At 44.5% G+C, this 19254-nt stretch overlaps 1 protein-coding gene across 6 annotated transcripts in view; it reads left to right on the forward strand.

Moving 5' to 3' along the window:
* Positions 1-19254, forward strand: part of cdk14 (cyclin dependent kinase 14) — a 935572-nt gene that overhangs the window by 678382 nt on the left and 237936 nt on the right. The window lies entirely within an intron of this gene.

The raw sequence follows: 19254 nt of genomic DNA on the forward strand, positions 1-19254 counted from the left end.
AATGTGAAAGTGAATTCACAAGACTGGAAAATCCACCTGCACACTTGAGCTGTTGAGATCAAAAGGTATTTTATGCTAATAGCTCACCTGAGAGATAATAAGCAACCATTGGAAACTAAAATATAAACAAAGTGCTGGAAAAACTCAGCCGGTCTGACAGCATCTGTGGAGAGAGAACCAGTGTTAATGTTTCAAGTTTGTCTGACTCTTCAGAGCTGAAGGGAGGAAGAAATGTGAAAACTGTTGCTGATAATGTTCCAAGCGGGGTGGAGCATGTGCTAATTTGGCTTTGGGGGGGGGGGGGGGGGGGGTGCCTGCTTGGGTCGGGGCAGTAGCAGGGAGCGATTTGGTGCCAAGTCCATGGACTCAGGGTGTCTACCTCGGGACCAGGGTGGCCTGGCTCAGTGCACCATTGCTGCAGTATGTGTTTCAAATGCACTCTTTTGGTGCTACTTACAGGTTCCTGGCTGCTTTCACTGTTTACTGCTCACTGTGTCCTGTGAATGCTTAGAGAGCCTGTGGACATCTGGGAGTCCACCCAGGCAAACCCTCATGCCAGCTGTATCATCAAGGAGATCGGCATGACCAAATTCAATCAGCGACCCACCAGGTGTTGGCACTCCTCAGAAGGGCTGTCCCACTGCAGGGGATCAGCAGAGCTCACCGCAACCGAAGGACGAACTCAACTGTGGCCTTTGTGACCCTCCCTGGTTCTCTGCCCCTCCCAGGGCAGAGGCCTCACCAGTAACCCCAGCCCCTCGGGATCACGAGCTGTCTCATCCTGGTAGGACTGGCAGCACTGACTGCCTCTGCCACTTCCTTCCAGCTGGTGTTCAGGAAGGCAGGCTTGAGTCTGCGTCTCATCTGGGGAAGAGGATGTCCCTCCTCTCTTCACTGGCATTGAGCAGTGGGTCCACCTCAGACTCCCAAACTGGGGGGCGGGGCGGTCTTTTCTGAGCCACCTTCATCGCTGCAATGAATGTGTGGTAAGTGGAGCGCTCAAAAATAACTCCAGCTGTCAGGCTCTATTGCCCTACTTCTAATCCCAGTGGTCACACCACCCGCTGGGCCGGGAATTGCTCTCACTGGCAGAGTGCTAGATCATTTGCATGTCCTGACTTACTTAACAAATAGCCCTCTGTGGTGAATGTATTATGCCAATAATCCACCATTGTATCTGTACCATGCTTTGCCCTTGTATTGTATCTGTGCTATGCTGTTGCCCTTGTGGGCTTCACCTATGGGCCATTGTATGGCATTATCCATAGGGGAACATGTTGGGGCATGTATGAGCTCCGCCCATGGCTCTTTCCCTTGAAGGGAGGTTTAAAGAGGAATCGACCTGTAGGCGGTTCTCAGTATTGGATCAGTCGCAGGCAGGCACTGTTCTAAGTTGATTAAAGCCACAGTTTATTTCTACTCCCGTCTCGAGTGAATTGATGGTCACATCACCCTCCCAATGGAAACATGAATCGCATGCTATTCAGTCCCGGCGGAAACACTTAGTCTCCCAAACGGAGAATTCCAGCCTATGTCTCCCCTCGTTTCTTTCTGGGAGCACAGATGTGAAAGGAAAAATGAAACAAACATTTAGGGCCACTTCCAATAATGGCTGCTGAATGTGGTAAACAAGCCTCCCTTAAAAAGAAAGCCCATCTAGGCATAGCTGGCTTTTCATATTTCAAGGTAATATCTTTCCCTGAAGAAAGCTAAGGTGTTCAATGTGATGTATTTATTTCATTTCATAGTCAGACTGATCAATTTTGAAGCCTTACTTTAGTGAGATTTAACCTCCAATGTTTCTCTCTCTCCAATTAATAACTGCACAATAAACTAGTTTGTTAACTTGTCCAGAGGCATGGCTCGTTGAAATGCGATCATTCTGCCTACACAAAATTGAAGGAACATGCATGTAGGAATATGTGAAGGACGCAATAACCAGTTCATACAACAAGGGGTTTATTGTTACACCTGCCTGCCAATTTACGTTACTGTGCAACTAGATATTGGGCGGAGGCGGTGAATACAAGAGAGGAGGGGTCATCTTATGACGATAATCAGATCGCTGAACGTCAATATCTAAAGCAAACCCAAAACCTTTGTGACACCTGTTAATAGATTAATTTGAGTTTTTAAGATATCTGCAGTTAATTGGATTACTACTTCATTGTTAGGCAAAAGGTATCCTTAAACCGCTCCCTTTCTCTAATTCACTTTAATGGATAATTTAGGGGTATAACTATCAATCTCTGCTCCCCCATCAATGCTGTCAATTCACAGGTGGCCATATTTTGTTTGTGCTGCCTGGCTGTGATTCCGAGCATCAGATCCAACCGAATGCTGCACACATGTATTAACATGCATGTGATCCTGGCTGTTAAATTTCTAAAAATTCTGTGAACTGTAATCTATTATTAAGGAAGTCTTAACAAATCACTAAAAATTATAGTGTGATTAGAACAAGTCAACGCGGCTTTAAGGGAAAGGTTTTGAGAGCAGGAGCAGAGTGTCCACTGTCACTACGTCTTAAGTGAACTCATGGCACATTTAACCAGACCACCCGACTATACTCGCTAATCTCAGTTTGGCACCACAAGTTGGACTCCATGTGGTGATTAACCCATGCTGTGTGAGACTGTTTCTCCCAGAAACTCTTACTCCACTCCCCTCCAGAGAAGTTTTGGGATCTGCCTCCGGACTCGCATTGTTACTTTGCTGTTTGTAAGGAGGATCGCAGCATTATAAATGTACCCTAAAATTAAAAGTACTTGTAATTATTGCTGTCAATTATGTCGGCTGATTTTATGTAGTAAATATTCTGAGGTTTGAAACATCTGGCTTAAGTTCAAACACATGATGGTCTTTGGCATCAGATTCAAAATGATACTGATCCTTTTGCTATCATTTCCACATGTAATCTCTTAACTTTTGATTGCTGGGCTATGCACTCTTGAGTTGCTCTAATTTCCCAAACCAGGATGTTAACTTATTCTGGTACCAAAATCTACTCTCTGTATTGAAACACAAACCTTCCTTTCCGTGCATTTTGTACTGTTTTTCTGCAGTTTCTTTTCTCACTAACACTGGGTAAATCTAAGGATGAACATTTTTGCAAAATAGAGCATGGGATTTTTGGAATTACACTGCAAATTGAGAATATATGCCATTTCTGAAGGTTAGTTCAAGATGAGCAATTAAAGCTGGCCTTGCCAACTATGCCCACATCCCATGAACACATTTTTTACAAAGCAATGAAAATTTGCTCTTTGACCTTCATGCCTTTTTTTTTTTTGTAGCAAGTATTTTATTCTGATCTTTTTGATAGTGGGGGTCTGGGGTAATTTTTAAATTATTGATGAGTAATTGGATTGCACTGGGCCCATAATTTAGGTGAAAAATGGGTGCCGAAGGATCCAATATGGAGTGCATGCTCATTCTGTGCCAGGTATATACACGGTGGTGATATTGGTCTGTGCCTTGCCAGCATCTAGTGTCCCAGCTGAAATAGGTCATCGGCCTTTTGTGAATGCTGTCAGTTTTCTCAGGAGCAGAGTAGTCAGACCCTGCCGTGAACTGCAGAAACAGAACTTATTTTATTTTGCTTAACTGAATTGGAGTCTGAAGGAGTGGAATTGTTGCTTCTGATCTCATGGTAAAACAACAGACCATTAACAACCACTACTGTCTCCCTCCTGATTGACTCTGGCCTTCCAGGATGCTCAGTTGCTCAAACCAGCATCCCTGCTAGGCAATCATCATCCACTTTGTGACCACTGAACAATTGCTTGGGGGTATACCTTGCGATTCATGCACTCCCGTAGCATCTGATCTGATCTCTAGGTCTTCTGCTGGTAGTCAGAACACACAACTTGTTCTTTGTAAATAGTGTGACGTGACATCGGTTTGGTTAAAGTGCAATTGTGGACTTAAGTAAACTTCCAAATCTCTGAAATTGAACTTTTCACCCTTGCAACATAAGTCTGTGAAGAACAAGCATTTAGTCAAGCTCACCATGGCAGAGATTTTGAAAAGGATGGTCCAGCGTTGCAGAACTATTTGAATTTGTTTAAGCGTGTACACAACAGCAGAGTGTCTTGAAGGAATAAACAGTTTTTAAAAATTTGCCAACGTTTGAAGAGTAATAAACAGAAAAGCCAAACACCAACAATGAAATATCACACAACCTGAAAAAATAACTTGTTAAGAGGTGAGGACAACAGGAACTCTCATTAGAGTCTGCTGCTGAAATGTGGTAGGCATGATGATGATGTGCGTAGTTTTTTTCCTTTCATAACCTTAAACAATGTTACAATATTTGTAAACTATTCCCTGATCATTATCTCCACAATATAGGATGAGAACTTCCGGGGAGCTGATGCCAATCTGTCGTTTTTACTTCTCTAAAAACGTGACAGAAGCTCAATGTATGGGAGGAAATTCAAAGCTGTAGCACAGCATTGTATTGTTTCTCTCGATATAAATAATGTCCCAAATTTGTGCTGATCGTCTTCGCTGGTCTCTCCGTGGATTCATACACTGAAGAATTTATTTGAGATCCTGCATTGGATGTTTGGCCAGTATTCTGCTTTTCTATTCTTCCTGCCAAAGTGGATAACTCGCATTTTTCCCATATTATACTCCACCTGCCAGATTTCTGCCCACCCACTTTATTTATCTTTATTCCTTTGTAGACTCGTTTCCTCCTCAAAACTTGTTGCCTTGCCTATCTTTGTACCGTCAGCAGGTTTGATGCCGACACGCTCATCCGTCTTCAAATTCATTCATACTGATGGTAAACAGTTGACAGCCCAGCACTGATCCCCATAGCACTCTGTGGTTAAGACTTGCCAAGTTGAAAATTACTCATTTATCCTGACACTCTAGTCAGAATTTCATTGCCAGATATCCTTCCGGATGTACCATAAAATGTGGCTGAATCCAATGATAAGGAAGGTGAACTAGTTTAAAATTCAGATGCATGCTCCCCCGGCTCCCTTCCTTTTATGACCAATTATGAGCAGATTAAAATAATTAAAGAGCCAATTTTACTGAACTTTACCAAATCTGTGATTTAACAGTGGGCACATGGATGAGTGGGAATTGCAGCCGGGTGTTGCTAACTTCCAGGGTGGGATAAACGCCTGCAGCGGAAGAGAACAGCGAGGAACGATGAGTCTCCAGCAGAATTGGCAAGAATGTTTTTTGCTACGTTTGTATAATTCTTGGGTCTTGTGGCACTTAAATAGTCATCTTTTAGAGGCTTAGTGACTGAGGGACTTCTGTAAGGGTCAGCTCTTCTCAAGGCAGGCTGCGGCAGATCAACCCTGAGGATACCATGAGAAATGTCAACTGTGGAGGCTCCTACGTTGCGAAGGAGCGATAGAGAAATAGGATGAGGAGCATGTTGGAGACGATGGAGTGAAGGACAGCAATGGGAGCATAGGGGAAGATGCCAACAGTACGCTGTTGTAGAATGCACAGGCAGCACTCAAGTACTTGGAAATGAGCACCAGTGTTCCAGAGGGCAATGCCTTCCAAGGGGGAAGTACTGACCTCCATCTGTGACATGATTGTTAGGAGAGCAAGTCCTACCATTTTGCTGGCCACGCAATACTTGTAGCACTGAAAGTGAGGGTTGTCTTTCATCTCAATGCATAAGCATCCTTTCAAGGATCAGTGGGAGATAGGCATGATGGCACAGTGGTTTTCACTGCTCCCTCGCAGCGGCAAGGACTGAGTTTCAATTCTGGCTTTGGGTGACTGTGTGGAATTTGCACGTTCTCCCCGTGTGTGCCTGTGTTTCCGGTTTCCTCCCACTGTCCAAAGATGTGGAGGTTAGGTGGATTGGCCATGCTAAATTGCCCAGTAGTGTCCAGGGATGTACAGGTTAGGGAGGGTTACGGGGTAACGGGGCAGGGAGGGGGGGGTGGGGGGAAGTGGGCCGAGTGGAATAGATAGAATACTCTTTCAGAGGGTCGGTGTGGGCTTGATGGCCAAATTACCTCCTTCTGCACTGTAGGAATTATATGATTCTGGGATTCTATGGTTATTGGATTATTTCAACCCTCAGCATGCCACTGCATCAACCTGGTTCGGGACCCTTTACTCTGGAGGGTGGAAATATTCATCGAGTTCACCATTGATGAAGAGAACCAGGTTGAGATAGTGAGAGGGTTTTGGGAAACTGTGGGATTTCCAAATATGCAAGGGCCTTTGATTGCAATTATTTGGCCGTGAAGCCACCTGCAGGCCAGCCAGAGGAGCTTGAGAATTGAAAAGGTAAACTCTGTCAATATCCAGATTGTATGTGACCACCATCAGTAGATCCTGTAGCTAAGCACATGGTATACTGGGTGTTGCCATGATGCTTATATCCTCAGGCACTCACGGTGTCACAGCTGTTAACCCCTTGCAAACTAGGATGGTTGGTTGGAGATGAGGGGCGATCCATTAAAGATGTGCCATATAATACTTGTCAGGCATCCTCGCACTCTTACAAAACAGAAGTTCTAGCCATGCATCCACCAGGGCGACCAGATGTCTTCTGAAAGTTGTTTTTGTTGCTTTGACCATATACTCCAGATGGAGTGTCATACCCCCCCCCCCCCCCCCCCACCTTTCACTGAGAGCCTGAGGGTGCAGTTCTCAGGAAATCATCCTTAACACATGGGCCCATCCATGCACATTTCATTGCCATTTCAGGTAATTGAAGGTAGTGACTTGCTCACTCCATGGTCTTGCACTGAATACTCTTCTGTCCTGAGCCTCCTATGGATGACAGGCACTAAGGTGTAAGAACCAAATAGGTGTTTTAGTATTCAGCTGATCTCCACTGCTTAGGTCCTCTTTGACTCCATTTCAGTGTCAATTCACAAATACCACTGATCCCCCCCCCCCCCCCCCCCCCCCCCGCACCACCACCACCTCTCAGCAGCTCCTTTTTTAAACAGAGACACATCACTAACAGTCCTCCAATACTCCTGAATCCAGAAATTATTGGATGCCTGGTTATAGACTGATTTAAAAAAAATAAAAGGCCATAGGATGAAGGGGAATGGAGGAAGCTGGATACGAAATTGGCTCAGTGGCAGGAAACAGCGTAATTGTTGACTGTTGTTTTTCTCTGTGAACTCAAATGAATTTGTCAAAAGCAATTTTCCTTTCACAAATCCATGTTGACTTTGTCTGATTGAATTAAGATTTTCTACCTGCCCCGCTACAACCTCCTCGATAATGATTCCAACATTTTCCCTCTGATAGATGTTAGGCTAAGTGGTCTACAGCGGGGTTTCCAAACTTTCCCAGCCATGGAACACTTTTGACCTCCCAAGAGTACTGAAGGAATCTCTGATAAACATTCTAATTATATTGAAGAATTAAACCACAAAAAGTGATCACTAGATCATTAATGTGCAATAGGTGCAAATATATAAAATGAAACTTAAAAGATACCTTTGTTGTATAGGTATATATTTATTACAATAAAAAAGTTCTGTTACTCAACAAATAGATCCCCCCCGCCCCTGCAAAGCTGGATTAACTGTGGAAACCCTGCAGGAGTCCCTCAGAACCCAGCTTGAGAACTCCTGGTTAGAATTTCCTGCTATATTTTTCTGACCTATCTTGAATAGGGGGATTGTCTTGTTTTTCTCCAAACTACTGGAACCTTCTCTGAATCTAGAGAATTTACATTGGTCAGCCTTTGACAAAGATATTGTAATCAGGATAGCCTAAGATGCTTTTTTTTCATTCCACTGCCATACATGAGCTTATGCAGTGAAGTAAGTTTATTGTTGCCTCTGCAGGCCAACACTGCATTAATTACCTTAACAACCTTCCACAGCTGTCGGAAATAAAGCTTACCTGAAAATAAAAGTCACAGAAGAAGTCGTACTCAGTAGCCTTGACCAATAAAACATGGTTTGTGATGGTCCCTTGTGTGAGTGGGACAGAGTGACCTATAAATGTTGAGTACTGTTTTCTGTTTCCACAATAATGTTGTTAAATATTGTGGCATTTTGTTTCAATCAGATTGATCTTTTAGGATACTATTGTGAGAATTTAATTCCATAATGTGATGGGGATAACTGACATCTCCACACTGGTATTTTAAATCTTTGAAATAGATGTGAATATAATAGTTAAAGGTACTGTGACTTCTTTCAGATTATGTGGCACGTGAGTCAAAGACTGGAACTAAATTTAGGATGCATCATCTCCGAATGTATAAGCCAACAAAGTACTGAAGTTGTGTTCATGGACAATATCTCTCACCAGCACATTGCTTCAGATGGCTTTATAATAAAGACAACTGTGACAAGATTGAGGTTGCCAGAACTGATTAAAACCATCACACCGTCATTCTGTCATTTGCTGATGTTTGCTGTCCAGCATTCCATGTGTTAGGAGGGTTCTTTAGAAATTTGGCAACTTATTTAGAATAAATGTTTGGCTGCGGGTGGGGGGGGGGGGGGGGGGGTCTAAGGGTGAAAGCTACAAGGAAATGTTATTAAGTGACAGTTGCTCAGTTCTATAGTTTTGATGCCAGAGCTGTCAGTTGGCGAAGCTTTGCCGCTAAGTTGCGATGGAAAGTGTACAGATTTTTGGATGTGGCTGGTTTTGAAGCTAGCCATTGATAAAGTTCCAACACTTTGTGTAAAAGGCTCTTTGTGTTGGGGAAGACACATTCCCACAATTTGGGCTGCATGAATATAATTTATAATGGATTTGGCAAAATTATCAGGCATGTAAACACATAGATGGAAATAGATATAGTTAGTGCTTCTTATTCACAAAGGGAAATGTGGGACACTTAGGATGATCAGAGTTCTGTTGGTTTATGAGGATGTGTTCCCCCGAAGAAAAACTGCCATGTGCAATACTTTTGTACTTCTAACCACCCTGTAATCCTCCTCCAGAATTGTGAAGTAGAGCATTTCTTAGTTTAAGAGTAAAAATGGAACTCCATTTTCCATTTGGACTGCTCAACATTCCTGGTTGAAACATTGTGTAAAATATATGAGGATTATCAGAATTAATTCTAAATAATTTTAATGTTTTCATGCTGTAATAATTTCAGTGTTCAATGTTCCTAGATACCCTTCTAAGCCAATTCACATATGAACATAAGGCTTAAGAGCAGAGGTTCCCACTCAGCCCCTTGAGCCTGCTCTGTCATACAATAAGAGGACTGGAGAGTGCCGAATGTTGTTCCTCTGTTCAAGAAAGGGAATAGGAATGACCCTAGTAATTATAGGCCGGTTAGTCTTACTTCGGTGGCCGGTAAGTTAATGGAAAGGGTCCTGAGGGATAGGATTGATGACCATTTGGAAAGATGCAGCTTAATCTGGGATAGTCAACACGGATTCGTGAAGGGTAAGTCTTGCCTCACAAATTTGATTGAATTCTTTGAGGCGGTAACTAAGTGTGTAGATAAAGGTAGAGCAGTTGATGTCGTATACATGGATTTCAGTAAGGTGTTTGATAAGGTTCCCCATGGTCGGCTCATGAAGAAAGTAAGGAGATGTGGACTAGAGGGAAATTTGGCCAATTGGATAAGTAATTGGCTATCACATAGAAGACAGAGGATGGTGGTGGATGGAAAATTTTCAGACTGGAGACCAGTTACCAGCGGTGTACCACAGGGATCAGTGCTGGGTCCTCTGCTATTTGTGATTTTTATAAATGACTTGGAGGAGGGGGCTGAAGGGTGGGTCAGTAAATTTGCCGATGACACCAAGATTGGTGGAGTAGTGGATGAGGTGGAGGGCTGTTGTAGGCTGCAAAGAGACGTTGATAGGATGCAGAGCTGGGCTGAAAAATGGCAGATGGAGTTTAACCCTGATAAGTGCGCGGTGATTCATTTTGGTCGGACAAATTTGAATGCGGATTACATGACGGTGTGATGTTTTAATCAGTTCTGGCAGAGTTCTGAGGAATGTGGAGGAACAGAGACACCTTGGAGTTCATGTCCACAGATCTCTGAAGGTTGCCACTCAAGTGGATAGAGCCGTGAAGAAGGCCCAGCGTTTATTAACGGGGGCTTGAGTTTAAGAGCCGTGGGGTTATGCTGCAACTGTACAGGACCCTGGTGAGACCACATTTGGAGTATTGTGTGCAGTTCTGGTCACCTCATTATAGGAAGGATGTGGAAGCATTGGAAAGGGTGCAAAGGAGATTTACCACAATGCTGCCTGGATTGGAGGGGAGGTCTTATGAGGAAAGGTTGAGGGAGCTAGGGCTTTTCGCATTGGAGCGAAGAAGGATGAGAGGCGACTTAATAGAGGTTTATAAGATGATGAGGGGGATAGATAGATTGGACGTTCAGAAACTATTTCCTCAGGTGGATGTAGCTGTTACAAGGGGGCATAACTATGAAGTTCGGGGTGGGAGATATAGGAGGGATGTCGGAGGTAGGTTCTTTACTCGGAGAGTGGTTAGAGTGTGGAATGGACTGCCTGCTGTGATAGTGGAGTCGGACACTTTAGGAACTTTCAAGCGGTTATTGGATAGGCACATGGAGCACACCAGAATGACAGGGAGTGGGATAGCTTGATCTTGGTTTCGGACAAAGCTCGGCACAACATCGAGGGCCGAAGGGCCTGTTCTGTGCTGTACTGTTCTATGTTCTAATAAGTTTGTGCCTGACCTTATTTCTGACTTCAACTTCACATTCCCATCTACCCCTGACAACTTTTCCCTCTCTTGCTTACCAAGAATTTATCTAGTTCTGCATTAAACAAGTTCAAAAATTCTGCTTCCACTGCCATTTGAGGAAGAGTTCCAAAGACTGAGAGAAAAAATGAACATTTTCCTCAACTCTGTCTTAAATGAGTGATCCCTTATTTTTAGACAGTGAACCTTAGTTCTGGAGACGCCCACAAGAGGAAACATTATTTCCACATCCGTCCTGTCAAGAACCATTGAATCAGAGAAAAGTTACTGACAGAAAGAGGCCATTCAGCCCATTGTGGCTGCACCAACCAAAACAAGAGAGGAAAAAAAAAAACTACCTGTTTTCTTTGTTCTGTTTATTTTGATCCCATTGTCCAGCACCTGGTCTGTAGCCATGCAGATTACCTTTTAAATGAGTTGAACATTTCTGCCTCGACCAATAGTTCGAGCAGTGAATTCCAAATGTTCATCATCCTCTGGGTGGAAGAGTTATCCGCATGTCCTCACTAATCCTTCTACCAATCATCTTAAATCTATGTCCCCCACCCCCACCCCCACTAAATGACCCCCAGCTACGGGAATCTGGTCTTTCCTAACAACCCTACCTCAGTCCCTCTTACTTTTGTACACCTGAGTTAGGTCACCACTCAGCTGCCTGCCTCTGTTCAATGGAAAGCAAGCCTAGCCTATCCAATCTGTAATTCTCAAGCCCTGGCAACATTCATGTAAATCTCTTCTGCACTGGAGAGAGCAATTATGTTCTTCCTGTAATGTGGTGACCAGAACAGTACACAAAATTCCAGCTGTGGCCTAGCCAGCATTTTATACAGTTTCAGCATTACATCCCTGCTTTAGTATTCAATACCATGTACAATCGAGGAAAGCATTCCTTATACTTTCTTTACCAACTTATCCCCTGTCCTGCCACCTTCAGGAAACTGTGGACATGCATTCCAAGGTGTCTCAATTCATTAAGCTCTCTCAGTACCCCCTCAATTATTGAATATTCCCTTGCTTTGTTTGCCCTCCTTAAGTGTATTGCTGCACACGTCTCTGGATTAAATTCCATTTGCCGCTTTTCCGCCCACTCAGCTAAGCCATTGATATTGTTTTGGAGACAATAGCTATCCTCTTCACCATCAACATCATGGCCAATTGCTGGGTCATCTGGAAATTTCCCAGTCATGCCTCCCACATTTAAGTCCAAATCATTTATATACGACAAACACTAAGGGTCCAGTGGAACATCACTGGGAACTGCTTTCCATTTGCAAAAACATCCATTACCTAATGTTTCCTGTCACCGAATCAATTTTGGATCCAACTTGCCATTTTTGCCTGATCCCTTCAGACTTCATTTTTCTGACTAGTCTGCCATGTGAGACCTTGTCAAATGCCTTACTAAAATCCATGTACACAACATCCACTAGATGGTTTAGATATTTCAGTAAGCTCAGGGAAGGTGGTAAAAGAGGGGGAGGGGTGGCATTATTAGTCAAGGACAGTATTACGGTGGCAGAAAGGACGTTTGATGAGGACTCGTCTACTGAGGTAGTATGGGCTGAGGTTAGAAACAGGAAAGGAGAGGTCACCGTGTTAGGGGTTTACTATAGGCCTCCGAAAAGTTCCAGAGATGTAGAGGAAAGGATTGCAAAGGTGATTCTGGATAGGAGCGAAAGCAACAGGGTAGTTGTTATGGGGGACTTTAACTTTCCAAATATTGACTGGAAACGCTATAGTTCGAGTACATTAGATGGGTCTGTTTTTGACCAATGTGTGCAGGAGGGTTTCCTGACACAGTATGTAGATAGGCCAACGAGAGGCGAGGCCATATTGGATTTGGTACTGGGTAATGAACCAGGACAGGTGTTAGATTTGGAGGTAGGTAAGCACTTTATAGTGACCACAATTCGATTACGTTTACTTTAGTGATGGAAAGGGATAGGTATATACCAGGGCAAGAGTTATATCTGGGGGAAAGGCAATTGTGATGCGATGAGGCAAGACTTAGGATGCATCGGATGGACAGGAAATCTGCAGGGGATGGGCACAATGGAAATGTGGAGCTTGTTCAAGGAACAGCTACTGCGTGTCCATGATAAGTATGTACCTGTCAGGCAGGGAGGAAGTGGTCGAGCAAGGGAACTGTGGTTTACTAAAGCAGTCGAAACACTTGTCAAGAGGAAGAAGGAGGCTTATGTAAAGATGAGACATGAAGGTTCAGTTAGGGCGCTCGAGAGTTACAAGTTAGCTAGGAAGGACCTAAAGAGAGAGCTAAAAAGAGCCAGGAGGGGACATGAGAAGCCTTTGGCAGGTAGGATCAAGGATAACCCTAAAGCTTTCTATAGATATGTCAGGATGAAAAGAATGACTAGGGTAAGAGTAGGGCCAGTCAAGGACAGTAGTGGGAAGTTGTGTGTGGAGTCCAAGGAGATAGGAGAGGTGCTAAATGAATATTTTGTGTCAGTATTCACACAGGAAAAAGACAATGTTGTCGAGGAGAATACTGAGATTCAGGGTCCGAGACTAGAAGGGTTTGAGGTTCATAAGGAGGAGGTGTTAGCAATTCTGGAAAGTGTGAAAATAGTTAAGTCCCCTGGGCCGGATGGGATTTATCCTAGGATTCTCTGGGAAGCTAGGGAGGAGATTGCTGAGCCTTTGGCTTTGATCTTTTAGTCATCTTTGTCTACAGGAATAGTGCCAGAAGACTGGAGGATAGCAAATGTTGTCCCCTTGTTCAAGAAGGGCAATAGAGACAACCCCGGTAATTATAGACCAGTGAGCCTTACTTCTGTTGTGGGCAAAATCTTGGAAAGGTTTATAAGAGAATGGATGTATAATCATCTGGAAAGGAATAATTTGATTAGAGATAGTCAACACGGTTTTGTGAAGGGTAGGTCATGCCACACAAACCTTATTGAGTTCTTTGAGAAGGTGACCAAACAGGTGGATGAGGGTAAAGCAGTTGATGTGGTGTATATGGATTTCAGTAAAGTGTTTGATAAGGTTCCCCACAGTAGGTTACTGCAGAAAATACAGAGGCATGGGATTCAGGGTGATTTAGCAGTTTGGATCAGAAATTGGCTAGCTGGAAGAAGACAAAGGGTGGTGGTTGATGGGAAATGTTCAGACTGGAGTCCAGTTACTAGTGGTGTACCACAAGGATCTGTTTTGGGGCCACTGCTGTTTGTCATGTTTATAAATGACCTGGAGGAGGGTGTAGAAGGATGGGTGAGTAAATTTGCAGATGACACTAAAGTCGGTGGAGTTGTGGACAGTGAGGAAGGATGTTACAAGTTACAGAGGGACATAGATTAGCTGCAGCGCTGGGCTGAGAGGTGGCAAATGGAGTTTAACGCAGAAAAGTGTGAGGTGATTCATTTTGGAAGGAATAACAGGAAGACAGAGTACTGGGCTAATGGTAAGATTCTTGGCAGTGTGGATGAGCAGAGAGATCTGTGTCCATGACATAGATCCCTGAAAGTTGCCACCCAGGTTGATAGGGTTGTTAAGAAGGCATACGGTGTGTTAGCTTTTATTGGTAGAGGGATTGAGTTTCGGAGCCATGAGGTCATCTTTCAGCTGTACAAAACTCTGGTGCGGCCGCATTTGGGGTATTGCGTGCAATTCTGGTCGCCGCATTATAGGAAGGATGTGGAAGCATTGGAAAGGGTGCAGAGGAGATTTACCAGAATGTTGCCTGGTATGGAGGGAAGATCTTATGAGGAAAGGCTGAGGGACTTGAGGCTGTTTTCGTTAGAGAGAAGAAGGTTAAGAGGTGACTTAATTGAGGCATACAAGATCATCAGAGGATTGAATAGGGTGGACAGTGAGAGCCATTTTCTTCGGATGGTGATGTCTAGCATGAGGGGACATAGCTTTAAATTGAGGGAAGATAGATATAAGACAGATGTCAGAGGTAGGTTCTTTACTCCGAGAGTAGTAAGGGTGTGGAATGCCCTGCCTGCAATAGTAGTGGACTCGCCAACACTAAGGGCATTCAAATGGTCATTGGGTAGACATATGGACGATAAGGGAATAGTGTAGATGGGCTTTAGAGTGGTTTCACAGGTCGGCGCAACATTGAGGGCCGAAGGGCCTGTACTGCGCTGTAATGTTCTATGTTCTATTCTCTTGCTCTTCATGTATTGGTAAAACGTCTTTGGGGTTTTTATTTTACCTGCCAACATTTTTTTATTTTGTTTTCCTAATTTCCTCTTTTACTTCATCCCTGTACTTTCTACACCCCGTAAGGCTTCTTACAGTATTAAACATTTTGTGACTGTCATCAGCTTTCTTTTTCTATTTTATCTTGAAATGAAATGAAAATCGCTTATTGTCACAAGTAGGCTTCAAATGAAGTTACTGTGAAAAGCCCCTAGTCGCCACATTCCGCCGCCTGTTCGGGGAGGCTGGTACGGGAATTGAACCATGCTGCTGGCCTGCTCTAAAAGCCTGCTCTTTAGCCTTAACCTGTATGTTTGTGGATAACCAGGAGGCTCTAGATTTGGCAGTACCACTTTGTGGGTACATGTCTACACTGTGCCCGTAGAATGTCGCTTTTGAATGCCTCCCACTGATTTTCCCTTTTAGTAGCTGTAACCAGTCAACCTTCGCCAGTTCACCTCTCAACTTTGCCCCCCAATTTAGAACATTTACTCCCGTTCCATCTTTATCCTTTCCTATAATAATAACTCTAATTATTATGATCACTGTCCCAAAATGGTCCCCACTGTCACTTCATCCATTTGCCAACTTAACTTCTTCAGACTAAATCTAGAATTGCACTGCCTTTCATTGGGCTTGTTACATGCTGGCAAAAAAGGTTCTCTTAGAATGATAGAATCCCTGCAGTGCAAAGTGAGGCTATTCAGTCCATCGTATCTATACCGTACCTCTGAAAGAACAGCCCACCTAGGCCCAATACTCCTTCCCATCCCCGTAACCCCATCTAACCATAATTTAAGGGGCAATTTATCATGGCCAATCCACCTAACCTCCACATTTTTGGACTGTGGGAGGAATCCGGAGCATCCAGAGGACCCACGCCGACATAGGGAGAATGCGCAAACTCACGCAGAATCGAACCCAGGTCCCCAGCCTGTGAGACAGCAGTGCTAGCCATTGTGCCGCTGTGCCACCCTTTAGCTGTTGGGCCAAAATGCAATATTCAGGTGAAGGCAGTATGGTAAATTATTTCCAAGGGCTGGATTTTCCCATGAGAAGTGGGGCTGATCCAGTCCATTACCACTTCCACAGCCTGCTGTGAAGCTTGATTTCCTATGTGCAAGATCTTTGTGTCATCTGTGCCATTTACAATGTTCACATCACAATTGATATTTGGGTAGTTAAAAGACGCACTTCAGCGACCTCGTCACACCCAACTTGGTGTTGGGATGAGGTCGTTGAATCTTGCAAGACACTCAAAACATCTCGTGAGATTTAATGGTGTCTCGTGAGATGTTGCGATCTGGATCCCGCCCTCACTTTGCGTGGTTCAGATTTGCGAATTTCAATGGTCATTAGGCTCATTTAAACATGCATTTCGAGGGCAGCACGGTGGCACAGTGGGTTAGCACTGTTGCCTCACGGCTCCAAGGTCCCAGGTTCGATTCCGGCTCTGGGTCACTATCCGTGTGGAGTTTGCACATTCTCCCCGTGTTTGCGTGGGTTTCACCCCCAAAGATGTGCAGGCTAGGTGTATTGGCCACGCTAAATTGCCCCTTAATTGGAAGAAATTGATTGGGTACTCCTAAATTTATATTAAGAAAAACATGCATTTCGAGATTCTCCCGGCACCCTGGACCTAACGGCCATGCCTGGGAGACCTCACCAGAGTGCCGTTTAGTCCTGGTCCATTCAAATGTGGACCTGCCGTAATGGCACCTGGGGGTGTCCTCCAGGCTATTAGAGATCCCTGAGTGGTCGGAGGCGGGGTCAGGTTGCTCCCTGGCACTACCTCTGGCACCTGCGCAATTTGGAACTGCCAGCCTGGCAGGGCACTGCAGGATGCCAGGCTGGCAGTACCAGGCTGCCCAGGTGTCAGGTTCGCACTGTCCAGGATTGGGCCCATGGTGTGGTGGGGGGGGGGGGCGGGGGGAGGCCTTACCAGCTGGAGGGGTGAATGAGGGGTGGGCCTAGTTCCTAGGAGCCTCCCGAAGTTTGGGGGGGTTGAGGGGGGGTCGAAAAGGGATGGGGGGAAAGATCGGGGCAGCCTTTCAAAATGACGCCCCGATCTGCAAGGGCGAGCCCAGCAAGAAATGACTGAAGTTTGGCTTCAGCTGAGAGAAACTCCCCCAGGCCAAAAAATGGCAAAGTCCAGTTGAATAGCAGGATGTTTCTCGGTGCTGCAGCCACCAAGCAACAACCCGATATACGTGCCAAAACCAGACATAGATTTATTTTCCTGTTGAATTGTACCCAAAGTCCCCAACAATTTACTGCCCTATTGCGTTTGCATTCAGAAATGGGCTGAGATATTTACTCTTCGAATTCTCGTCCACTATTTGGGGGTCGATAGAATACTCCTAGGAGTGTGGCTGTCCCTTTATTTATTTCTGAGCTCAACCCATAAGGCCTCATTTGTTTAGTACATCTGTTTAGTATATCACCCCTACTCATGTGTAATTGATTATTAACCAATGATGCTATACTCCCACCTTTATTTATCCCCCTCACTGAAAACTCTTTATCCAGGGGTGTTAACCTGCCCATTTGCCCCTCTTTAAAACAAGTTTCCGTTCTAGCAATGATATCGTACTGTCATTTGTCTCTCTCTGCCCTCAGCTCCTTGGCGTTATTTGTCATAGTCATTGGGTTTGCATATATAGCTATTCACAGTGTCAAATTCCTGGGCTGTACACTTTATAACTGTGTTGCTTTTGTCTTTCGGAGTCACTGACTAATTTTCTACCTCCAGTTCCCCGCTCTGAATTTGCCCTCCAGTTCCTACCCCCCCCCCCCCCCCCCCCCCCCCCCCCAAACAGCACTAGCAACTATTCCTGCAAGGATATTTGTCCCAGTCCTGTTCAGGTGTAGCCTGTTGCTTGTGCATGTTCTACCTTCCCAAGAAGTGGTCCCATTGCCTCAGAAATCACATGCCCTCCCTTCTACACCTATTTTCCAACCATATGTTCAATGGCTCAGTCCCCGTATTTCTCACACGAATGTGGTGCTGGGAGTAGCCCTGATATTCCAGCTTTAGAAGTCCTGCTCTTCAATCTCCTTAGCTCCCTGAAATCTGCTTTAGGATCTCAACCCCTTTCCTACAAAGTCATTGATACCAACATGAACCATGACCTCTGGCTGATCACCCACCCCTAGAAGAATTTTCTGCAGCCACTCTGTGACGTTCATAACCCTGGCACCAGGGAGGCAACATACCATCCTGGAGTTGTGTATGTAGCCACAGATATGCCTGTCTAATGAATATTCTGTCACTACTGCTCTTCCCCTTTTCTTCCTCACCTCCTGTACAGCAGAGCCATCCATGGTGCTACTCATGGTGGCATGGTGGACAGTGGTTAGCACTACTGCCTCATAGCACCAGGACCGGGGTTCAATTCTAGCCTTGGGGGACTGTCTGTGTGGAGTTTGCATGTGCTCCCTGTGTCAGCGTGGATTTCTTCCGGGAGCTCCGGTTTCTTCCCACAGTCTAAAGATGTGCAGGTGAGGTGGATTGGCCATGCTAAATTGTCCCTTGGTGTCCAAAGATGTTAGGTAGGGTTACAGGGTTAAGGCAGGGGATTTCACCTAGATAGGCTGCTCTTTCACAGGGTCGGTGCAGACCTGATGGGTCAAATGGCCTCCTTCTGCACTATGAGGATTCTATGATTCTCTGAAATATAGCTCTGCTGCACTCCTCTTTAATGCCCTTACAAGCACCGATAAAGGAAAACCGATAGCTAGCAGGAACACGGGATTCCTGCACTCCCTGCCTGCTTCTCTTGAACTATCTGGCGGTCACCCATTCCTTTTCTGTCTCCATGCTCCCCAGCCAAAGATATTTTAGTTTATATAAATTCACTAGAACTCCTCACTGGCATCAATTCTTCTTGTTTCCTCTCCGAGGCTATCAAAGAAATGCAGGAACAAAAACAACTACTGTTTTTTACAGTACCATGTAAGATCTTTTACCCACTTAAGACCTTGTATGTTTTAATCAAGTCATCTCTCACTCTTCCAAACTGTAGCAGATAAACGCCTAGCCTGTCCAACCTTTTTTTCCTCATTAGACAGCTCACCCATTCCAGGTATAAGTCTAAGAAACTTCCTCTGAACTGCTTCCAACATATTTACATGCTTCCTTCAATAAGGAGACCAATACTGTATACAGTACTCCAGATGTGATCTCACCAGTGCCCTATATAATGGAGGCATAACCTCACTACTTTTGTATTCAATTCCCCTTGCACTAAATGATAACACTCTATTTGCTTCCCTATACAGTACTATAAAAAACTGCAGTTGTTTTCATTCCAGCATTTCTTTTGGTAATCTTGAAACAGTAAAGGAAAGAATTGATGCCTGTAAGGAGCTTTAGTGAATTTATATTTAAATATCTTTGGCTGGTAAAAGATC

The sequence above is a fragment of the Scyliorhinus torazame genome, chromosome 6 (assembly GCF_047496885.1).
Source record: "Scyliorhinus torazame isolate Kashiwa2021f chromosome 6, sScyTor2.1, whole genome shotgun sequence".
NCBI classification, from domain to species: domain Eukaryota; kingdom Metazoa; phylum Chordata; class Chondrichthyes; order Carcharhiniformes; family Scyliorhinidae; genus Scyliorhinus; species Scyliorhinus torazame.